Source organism: Papaver somniferum, chromosome 1, assembly GCF_003573695.1.
Source record: "Papaver somniferum cultivar HN1 chromosome 1, ASM357369v1, whole genome shotgun sequence".
Lineage (NCBI taxonomy): Eukaryota > Viridiplantae > Streptophyta > Magnoliopsida > Ranunculales > Papaveraceae > Papaver > Papaver somniferum.
Window position 1 is genome coordinate 112,317,631 of NC_039358.1, and position 10,985 is coordinate 112,328,615.

Genomic DNA, 10,985 nt, shown 5'->3' on the forward strand with positions numbered 1-10,985 from the left:
TTCTATTTTCCATCATTAAATACATAACAATATAATAGACTTTATCCTTGTCAAACAAAAGTTTTAATCCTATTTTCCATCATATACATGATTGCATAGGCATAACTTTTGTATATTTCAAAAGTCCATTCGTTCTTTCACCAATAAGAATACCGATTCATGAACGACTTTAATTTTGACAACCATATGGGACCTTCAAGTTCACGGACGCAAACAATACATATCCCATAAAAATATTGCAATATATCAAACAAGAATAAATATTGCAACCCATCGTCCTCCAAATATTTTTAGAATTTAAAACCAATAAACCTAAAAAATAACATATGAGAATGAAAACAAATAATAGCTATGTGTAGTCACAATCATCGCTATTCAAAGCACTAGTTATTCTTCCAACTAATCCAAAAAGAAGACATCCTAGGAATTTAATGACCACACGAACTACTCATCATCTTCTTCTTCTTCTTCTCCGTCCGAGATATTCCAAGAAGCTTGAATTGTGTTCAACTCCTCCTTGAGTTTGGGAAACTTTGTTGCAACCAAGGACAATTGTTCTTGAACACACCTCACTCTAGAATCAACTTCTTGTACACCTTCATGAATCTTTTGAAGAAGACCTATTGTAGTAGGGTCGCTAAAATCAAGAGAAGCAATCCTTTGTCGCTTGTAGGCATTTTCCTTTACACGCCTAAAGGTACATGGACGAACCAACTTGAGAACCCCAATAGAATTGCCAATAAAATCACACCCATGATCTTGACAAATGCGACTAATCAAGCAAGGGTATCCCAACATTTTGATGGGAGAAGTCATCGAAATCATTTGGGAGATAATGAATCCACAAACATCGAGACTAGAAATACCCGAATTAAGGAAATAAACCAATTCCGCAAAGTCATGACTCCACCAAGAATTCTCGATTGTGGAGGGACAAAGGTTGGGAATACCAAGTTTTCCAAATGCCAATAAAGCAATACTAAGATCATCAGTGAGAAACTTTCCTTGACTCCAAGTGACCTTCTTTCCACAAAGCCCAATAGAAATATCATCACATGTAGGACGTTCATCATCGGGTCTAGGAAGCCGTACGTTCCCTAATGGAATATTAGTAATCCTTGAAACTAGGTTTCTATCAACAAGAAATCTTTTCTTAACAACCATGGACTTGAATTCCAACTTGTTATAATCAACATCATGAATATTGGCATAGAAAATCCTTGTAAGAGAATCAAAACCTTGACCTAGACCATCAAAGATATTTCCAAGATTGAATTTTGAAAAACATACTAAATTCTCTTCATGCCCACTAGAAAAATCAATCCTCTTTTCAAGAATAAAACCCTTATTGGAAATTTTATCAAACACTCTACTACAAGCATCATTCACAATCTTAATTCTAAGAGAGCTTTGATTATTAGAAGGGTTCAAGCTAGAGGATTTTGATTTTTTGGAACTTCCTTTTGTAACCTTAGAATTCACCATAGTTCTAAGAAATTGAGAGAAGCAAGAGGATAAAACTTACTTGGATATAGCACTTCAAACACCCTCCCTCTTGATTTATTCAAAGAAGTTCTAATGATGGAGAAGCAAACCCTAGTTCACGTACCTGGACGAAATATGAAAAAGAAGAGAGTTCACGGACCAAAAACATATATATATCCCTCATTCATGGGCTTGGGCTGAATGAACGCGACCCATAAGACATAAGGGATCTTCTTAGCCCTTTTTCACATTAAGGTATGCAGCCAAAATAAGTGAAAGACAACAGATGCAATAGAAAGCAAAACAATACAACAGTACACAACTTAAACCATTACTTGCCCCACTTCAAGATATATACAAATGGGGTAAATACCATCATTGTTACCAAGAGGCATGATGCGCAAAGAAGTTTTCATGCGGCATGTCTGTTTGATAAGTGTGAACAATCCCTGTAGTATAATCAAAATAATGATGATAGTCGGGACAGCTGGAGATTTCTATTCTCCGTTTGTTCGGGCTGGAAAAAGGATATTTCCGATTTCTGGGTTGTACAGTATTAACATAACACAATCAACACCCTTTCCGGAATAATTCTTAGACTTAAGAGAATTAAGTTTTTCTAAGAACTTAAAAACGCTTTCGAACGCTTTATACAGATCTTTGTCAATTGATCCATTACGATAGTATTCCTCATAGTGATCAAGAGTTAATCTAGAGAGTTTCCATATCCTTGAGCGTATTGAGCGTTTACCCTTCTTTTTATTTTTTTCCTTTAGATTGCTTCTTATCATTTAAATCTTCCCTTTTAGATGAAACCAAATTATCACGTAAGCAAGGAGGTTTTAGCCATAATAATCCTTGAACAATCCTTAAGGATCTCTGGTGTGCGTTACAGATGCCAGGAGCAATCTTTCCTAATAAATTTCCCATGGGTCAATTTAAAAGAAACAATTAAACACAAACTTGTTAGGTTTACAGTGTTTGCCTGCTCTGATACCAATTGAAAAAGCGGGGGTCTAACAACACCACCCAATATTTCGATTAGCATTCTGTATGGACTAACTCCGAAATACTTTGCTAGAGAATCATCTAGACAGTCAGACTCAATCTAGATAAAAAGTAACTCAAGGAGTTATTATCTCAATCTCTCGATTTTATCTTTACTCAAGCAAATAGAAATCTGCGAGTCTTCATCAAAGAGAGATAACTTGGACGGTACCAAAGACCAATGTCCAAGTGTTAATCAATGAAATCAACAACCACAAGGTCGGATCTCCAATTGATTAAACTTTAATGCACGACCTGGATTATTTCAATTATATAAATATAATGCGGAGAAGAAATAACACAGACACCAGAAGTTTTGTTAACGAGGAAACCGCAAATGCAGAAAAACCCCGGGACCTAGTCAAGATTGAATACACACTGTATTAAGCCGCTACACACACTAGCCTACTGCAAACTAACTTCGGACTGGACTATAGTTGAACCCCTATCAATCTCTCACTGATACAAGGTACAGTTGTACTCCTACGCCTCTGATCCCAGCAGGACACTGCGTACTTGATTCCCTTTGATGATCTCACCCACAACAAAGAGTTGCTGCAACCCAAAATCACAGACTTGATAATAAACAGATTTGTCTCACACAGAAAAGTCTATAGAGGAATAAATTTGTCTTCCACAGATAAACCCTAAGTTTTGTTTCGTCTTTTGATATGAAATCAAGGTAACAGGAACCAATTGACAATCCAGAATTATATTCCCGAAGAACAACCTAGATTAATCAATCACCTCACAACAATCCTTCCTGACTACACAGGCGGTTTGCCGAGGAATCACAAACAGTGAGACGAAGATGTTTGTGACTTCTTTATCTTGCCTATCGGAGAACTCTCACGATCTCAAGCCAATCAAAGATTGTACTCGTACGATAGAAGATGCAAGATCAGATCACACAACTACGATAAAAGTAGTATCGGTCTGGCTTCACAATCCCAATGAAGTCTTTAAGTCGTTAACCCGATTTTAGAGAAGAAAATCAAGGGTTAATGGATATCAACTTTAGCGAGAGCACTAGTATCACACGGACGTGTGGGGATTAAGTTTTTGCTCAAGCTAGATGTCTCCTATATATAGTCTTCAAATTAGGGTTTTTCCTTAGTTACAAAGCAATCCATATTCATAGTTAGATGAAAACCTTATTTAGATTCAAGCTAATATTTCTCAACCGTTAGATCGAAATCATAGCTTGTCACACACACTTTGTAAACGTCTACTGGGTTCGTGAGAACCATGCCCAAACGTGTACGCATATGCTGGTTCAACACAGTAAACCAAAAGGTTAACCATATGAGCATTTCATATCAACCTTCTTCGTCTTCACCATAACTAGTTCAATTGACTCAAATGAAACTAGTTAAAGAGTTGTTCAATCGTAAGATACAATTGAAGCAAAGATGATTCGATTCGATTGAATCGGCTCATGAACATTGTAGCCACGGTTTGCATAAAGCATTCCTTAGTAATTTAATGATTCATGTTCAGAGCACATCTTTAGATCATAACATATTAAGTTCACAAACAAGTTCGCGGACTTAATTCAATCGGTTGAGTTTTCCAAAATGGGCAGAATTTCTCAGGAAGAGAAGTTCCGCCAGTTCGCGGACTGGACTTAGCAGCAAACGAGTTATTTGGAAATCCCAGCAGAAATTCTCGGGATGAAAACTTCCGTCAGTTCGCGGACTTGGCAAGCCAATTCCACAATCCTACCGATTTCTCTTGCTCAACAAAGTTCGAAAACTTCGGTTCAAGGGATACATGGTTATGTTATCTAAACTTTCATTCCAACCATTGAAACATTCTCAGAGGACGTTATTTAGTCGTTATTCACAACCTTTCTTGTCAGAGCAATTTCGAAAGACAATTGAAATGTTTCACGACTTTTGTCACTAGGTAAAGATAAACTCGATCAAAGCGAAACGCTTTACCAACACAATTTCGAGAAACAAGATAAGCATTGAATACTCAGCTCGAAATGTCAAGTGTGTATGATCTAGTGTATATATATAGCATACGACTTACGTCTCAAGAAGTAGGAGAAGAATAGATAGACTTTCGAGTGATAGATAAGTTCAAGTCTCCACATACCTTTTTGTTGATGAAGCTACAGGGTTCCTTGGTGTAGATCTTCGTCGTTGTATGATGAATCGTCGTGAAGTCCTTGAGCTTACTATACTTTCCTATCCTAGTCCGAGACTTAGCTAAATAGGCTAGAAATCAAGACTCATAGTTTTGATCACTAACATTGACAAACATGCTTGATAAAGCAACGCATGCGAGGTTGACCGAGAAATGCTCTAACAAAAGGGAAGCATGCAGCTTAATGTCTTAGTATATGTTGATGATCTGATTGTGGCAGGTAATGATCTTGTTGAACTTCACAATTTTAAAACTTACTTGGGACAATGTTTCAAGATGAAGGATTTTGGGAAGTTGAAATATTTCTTAGGATTGGAGGTGGCTCGTAGTAAACAAGGTTTCTATATATGCCAGAGAAAATATGCATTGGACATTATAATGGAGACATGATTATTGGGTGCAAAACCTGCAGAATTTCCTATGGAGACGAATCACCAACTGGCATTGGCAAAAGGGAATATACTTGTTGATGTGGAAAAATATAAAAGATTAGTTGTCCGTTTGATTTATCTGTCAGTTACAAGACCATATCTGGCTTTTTCAGTACACATTTTATCACAATTTATGCAACAACCTAGAATGGAGCATTGGGAAGCAGCACTTTGTGTGGTTAGATACTTGAAGAAGAGTCCAGGACAAGGAATTTTGTTGCGCTCTGATAGTGGTCTTAGTTTAAAAGGATGGTGTGATTCAGACTGCGCAAGCTGTCCATTGACTAGACGTTCATTAACAAGATGGTTTGTTCTTCTTGGTTTCTCTCCTATTTCTTGGAAGACTAAGAAGCAACATACAGTTTCTCGTTCCTCAACAGAAGCCGAATACAGATTTATGGCAGCAGTAACGTGTGAATTGAAGTGGTAGAGACAGTTGCTTGGTGATTTAGGAGTTCATCATACTCATGGGATGAATCTCTTTTGTGATAGTCAATCAACATTATATATTGCTCAGAATCCAGTATTCCATGAACGAACAAAACGAATAGAAGTGAATTGTCATCTTGTTAGAGATGCCATCATAAGGAAGATTATATCACCCTCCTACACGCCTACAACGGTGCAATTGGATGATATCTTTATAGAAGCCTTAGGAAAAGCTCAGTTTAAGTTTCTTTTGTCCAAGATGGGCATTTGTGATCTGCATGCTCCATCTTGAGGGAGGGTATTAGAAAATAGTTATATATTTGAGTCATATATTTTAGGAAATCTAGATACGTGCAATTCACGTTTATGTCTTGATGACCAAGACATGAATGTACTAGGGGCTTAGTCCGTGCCGTAACGGCACGGGAAAGATATTAATCGGGATAGGATATTAGTGGAAATATATGTCTTTGAGTAGTTTCTTAACAAAGAATTTTGAATTTTTCTTCACAGAGAATTTTGAATTGTAAAATTCTGCAAACTTTGGATTAGAAATACAAACATACAATTGCTTCATTTTTTGGAATATAGCCAAACTATTATTGATCCCCAACACATTCTTCGAAATTCGGTGCCACCTAAACGGCAACTCAGTATTGCCATTTTGATGGAAACTTCAGCCACCTTATATTTCGTGAGCTTCATTCCATCCGATGATTCATGCAAGGTTTTTCGAAGGGAGGTGATCCACAAATGTATTCTCCACTCAAGTGTTGATTCCCTTCAATGTGTTGCACAACAAGGGTTTAATTGCATTAAATTTGGTGGAATAAAGACTTTCCTTAACAACACCCACATCTACAACCATTTTAGACGTCCTAATGGTTGTAATTCAAATATAGATCTCGATCAACGACCACTTATTTTTATCGTTAGTCTTCATAAAACGATAATACGGAAGTCAGACAAAATAAGTTTCGGGAGTTGTTTTTGCGGAAAATGGATCATTTGTCCAAATATTTTTAAATCACGGTTCAAATGGACAAGTAAAAAATAGTTTGGGTGAAATGGCCAAAATAAAATATAGCAAGGATGAAACTGGATTCATCCTAGCTTAAATTTAAAAAATAGGATGAAACTGGATACATCCTGTGTAAATTAAAAATAAGAAAAAATATTTGAAAATGGGCACGATGAAACTGGTTACATCCTGCCTGTTTTTACATTTTTGTCCATTTAAACAGTATCAAAATTTAACTATCCATTTCACCCAGAAATTATTGATTTTGGTCTTTTTAACCAATTTTGTGTTGTTTTTGCACGTGGAATGGCAAAAGTCACAGATAAATTTTGCGTTTAGGAGTGGACAATAGCTTACCAAGGGAATACAGTGAAGTATTTGCCGAGTGGAAAGCTCATAATGCGATTTAACCTGCATTTCATTATAAAAGTTCATCACTAACAGAAGTGCATCACAGAGAAGACAAAATGTTCGTAGCAACTTTTCTTTTTTTGCCAAGTCCAATCGTAGCAACTTTTCATTATCATTTAAATTCGAAATATAAAATAGTCGGTTGTGTATGTGGATTCTTTACTCGCGAGTAACTTCGATTATTTTGCATGTGTTTCGCACGAATTATTAATTCATCCAACCATGAGTCCTGAGCAAGAAGATAAGAAGATTTTTAAGAAGCCTGCATGAATTACCGTATATATATATATATATATATATATATGAAAATTAAGAAATTGCAGTACCTAAATTCCTGACATCTCCACTGCTCAGGAATTACCGTATCGCACCCACACACAATCATCAGTACCAAGCATCACCAGAACCAACCAACAACATAACATTTCAGGACTGATAATAAATAAATAAAAAATAAAACCCAAGGCTCTTCATATCATATGATCTGAACAATTCTTCCAGGTAGAAATCAAAAACGTTGGTTAGAATTCCTGTTATTTGAGACAACAACATAGGCAAATGTTCTAATAAACACTGCCTAATACGCTGAGTAAGTAGAATCTAAAATTAGCCACAGAAACAAAGTGGGCGAATAACGTTATAAGACCACTGAATCCTCACCTTTAATTAGTAGTATGTATTTGGCCCCGCCAAGAACTATAGTATTAGTATGTATTTCGCCCCTCAAAGAACCTTATTAGTATAATAAAATTTATACCAATGCGGCCAATAGTTGTTAGAACTTGTATTGTTTAACATGGTACACATCCGTCATATCTATTCTCCCAACTTGGTAGTCCAGATCTAGGCGTACTCAACATTTTATATGCACTCCTAAGTCTACAAAAGCTGGTTGAACCTACAAAAACATTTAGATAAAATCAGAGCAAATTGGTCAAAAACACCATACTTGTCAGCTCCTGAAAAAACCAATTGTGAACAACGCCAACAGTATTTTAGGCCTCTCAGCCATCAAGGGACGCATCTTAACAAAGAGTTGGACATAAAAGCAAAATGATTTTATTGTTATGTAGTTTGGTTAACACTCCTGACTTTAATAAGAAACATAATGAACCCAACTTCACCACCAAAACAAATCCGCGTTAAAAGCAATCCGTTGATTGAAAAAATCCAACAACCTTCCATCAGCACAAATGTTTTTCCGAGGCAATACCAATGTATTGGATTACTGGCTATTCTGTCATGAGCTTTCTCCCGAACTCGCTTCATGCTTGCCAAGACAATAAAAATTCAAGGGTGCATGATTTTCCTAGTGAAGAGTTTGCCATACCAATTATTCCAGCCTCCTATTGACTCGAACAGTAACGGCGCATGTTTTCCCTCTTCGAGGTCGCGTGACCCCTTGAAGCTGTCTTGTTCGGATGATGAACCAACTTTCTGTAGCCTGCAGTTGACCTGGGACGCCATACCGCTATGGAGCTACGTTCAACAAACAAAATACAAACAATGTAAAAAATTAGAATGGAATGGCAGGTATAGGTAAACAATTCCTTGCACAACATTAATGTACTAACAAACCAATGATGACTTATCTCTAGAGACATATTTACAAAGGATTTCAAGTAAAACAAGATGCCTATTTTGGTAAATGATGGTACAAAGGCAATGAGACATGTCTTTGATGTACCAAACTTGATCCTGAAATTTTTGAAGAGTAAAAATATCTTTTGGATGGAACATCTTGTCAAACGTAAACAACACATTTTTATTCAGAAATATTTTTGCTATGGTGGATGACCTAAACACATCAGAAAGAAGGATGTACAATCTTCAACACTAAAAAGCAATACATGAATGAAGTTAGTAAAAATTAGATGAACTGTATGGTCTGATGACTAATACCCATGTCTTCAATTTTTATTAGCTACACGTATATGCTAAGAAAGAAGACTAAAACACCATAGCGCGCAAGAATCACGTCCCAAACCCCATCGGCCATCGGTAAGAAGCAAAACATGAATGTGGAAAACAAATTGATGAATACCCATGATACCAATTTAAAAAGGAACTCAGAAAACACAACAGCAAGAGCGTGCACCAAACCAAACACTTGATTTTACCTAAATCGATAAGATGAGTTCTTTTTTAGCATGACTCAAAATGTACCTTGACGACACTGTCTTAAGCAACTTAAATCGATAAGCCAAAAAACTAAACTATGAAGAGCAGAGCATATATAGGGTAGCTTTTCAATTCTTTCATCTTATACAGAAAATGATGAGTAGATCCAAAAGAAATTGCATCTAAAGAATACATAAACTTCCACCTTGATTAAACCCAGTTAATACATTCCAGAACTTGAAATACTAAAAAAATAAAACATATAACAAAAATATCAAATTACCAAGATTTAAACTTTAGATTTTTGGTAATTCAATTACTTTCAAAAAATTAGACGGAAAAGTCCAATGCAACTGAATGCAACTGTACTCAAATTCTTCATTCCTGCAATCTCAACAACAAAAGTAAAATCCCGAAAAACTGATCGACTCAACAAACACCTTCAGTATTGTTTTATTTTATCTTGAGATTACTAAAATAGTAAAGATTGCTGGATAATAATATCTCATCATAATGAGTTGAAGACATATGGCACATCAGAATCTTATCAGTGAATTTTGGCTGTTTAGGCAAACGTTTTTGTTTCCTTTTTCTTCTACAAACACATCATACCTTCCTATGTTTGAAGGATCGCTGACCACCAACAAAAGATTCAAATAGCATGAGATGATTTATGTAAGCTGTCAGAGACGATGATACCCTAATTACAGGGTGACTACAAAAATTGGCACTAATCAAACATATAATGGCTCATTATTCAATATACTGTAAACTACAGACAAACAACACCAATTTCAAACGAACACTAAAAAGTAAGACAGTGATGCACGAATGTCTTCCAATCCAACTATAGCATGGATCAAAAAAATTGTCCAAAATCATAAAAATCGAAATTATGTTTTAAAAATCCGTTGTATTCACCTTGTATGTTCTCACTTCAGCATTATCAATGTTATCAGGATGTTCATTACAAAGTATCGATTATCTGACTCCGTCTCTTTGCTCACTCTAGTGCCATAACCTTGCAATGAATCTCCTTCTACGGAGCCACCACTTCCTCTTCTTGTACCTCTTCCACTTTATCATCCTTTTTATTGTTTTTGGATATCTTGATTTGTTCTCCCTGTACCTGACAACATAACAAATTAAGCCGCCAAACCAATCAACACCCTCAAATGCCCTAACCGCATAAAATTTAGAAATAGAATAAGAAGATTAAATTACGGTTGTGATAGAATTGGGAGGTTTACTGGATATGATCACTATCTGAAAAATATTTTAACTGGATATGATCACTATCTAAAGTGCTTTCTTTCCTCTTAGGAAAAATCTCAAAAATAAAGCAACATCTTCAGTCCCAGAAACCCCTAAGTAAAATCTAAAATTGAAGATAACTTTAAATAGAAGAGTTTGAATAGAAAAAATCAACAACTTACCCAACGAAAATACATTCATCCAGAGTTCCAGTGAGATTCAGATTTTCCACTCTCATCCAACCCTAGCTAGTTCCACTTCTTCCTTGTATTAAACCCCAGCAGAGCACTCTCCGTATTCTCCTTTTAATTTTAGCAACAAAAGTATGGGTCTGGTTTCTACAACAGTTGAGAAAGCAATCATCAAATCAGATCACTGACTGGTTTCAAGGAATGAGAAACCGAGAGTGAATCTGGATTCACCTTACCCGTAGATTTATGTGTTAGAATCAATTGAGTATTTTTTGGGAGATAAAAAACTATAACAAATAAAATATTCAGAAATACGTCGATTGGAATGGAAAACCTCTAGAGTTTATTTCCAATTATCTCTTTAGGTTTCTTGGTTTTTCAATGCTTTCAATGGAAGAGGCGAATTAATTTTGATCGTTGCCAACGGACGATAAAAGAAAA

The 10,985-nt window shown here is 35.9% G+C and overlaps 1 long non-coding RNA gene across 5 annotated transcripts; it reads right to left on the reverse strand.

Moving 5' to 3' along the window:
- Nucleotides 1-6,096: 6,096 nt before the first annotated feature.
- On the reverse strand, nucleotides 6,097-10,970 carry LOC113296837. Of its 5 annotated transcripts, XR_003333176.1 has the most exons (8): nucleotides 10,536-10,970; nucleotides 10,021-10,228; nucleotides 8,309-8,457; nucleotides 7,639-7,876; nucleotides 7,305-7,324; nucleotides 7,142-7,207; nucleotides 6,925-6,978; nucleotides 6,097-6,327 (listed from the first exon to the last, which is right to left on the reverse strand). It is a non-coding gene; the product is annotated as an uncharacterized LOC113296837 (long non-coding RNA). The 5 variants fall into 5 exon arrangements; XR_003333171.1 differs by having other exon boundaries at nucleotides 7,305-7,876; XR_003333177.1 differs by lacking the exons at nucleotides 6,097-6,327; nucleotides 6,925-6,978; nucleotides 7,142-7,207; nucleotides 7,305-7,324; nucleotides 7,639-7,876 and having other exon boundaries at nucleotides 7,909-8,457; nucleotides 10,536-10,691; nucleotides 10,781-10,970.
- Between the last annotated feature and the right edge of the window lie 15 nt (nucleotides 10,971-10,985).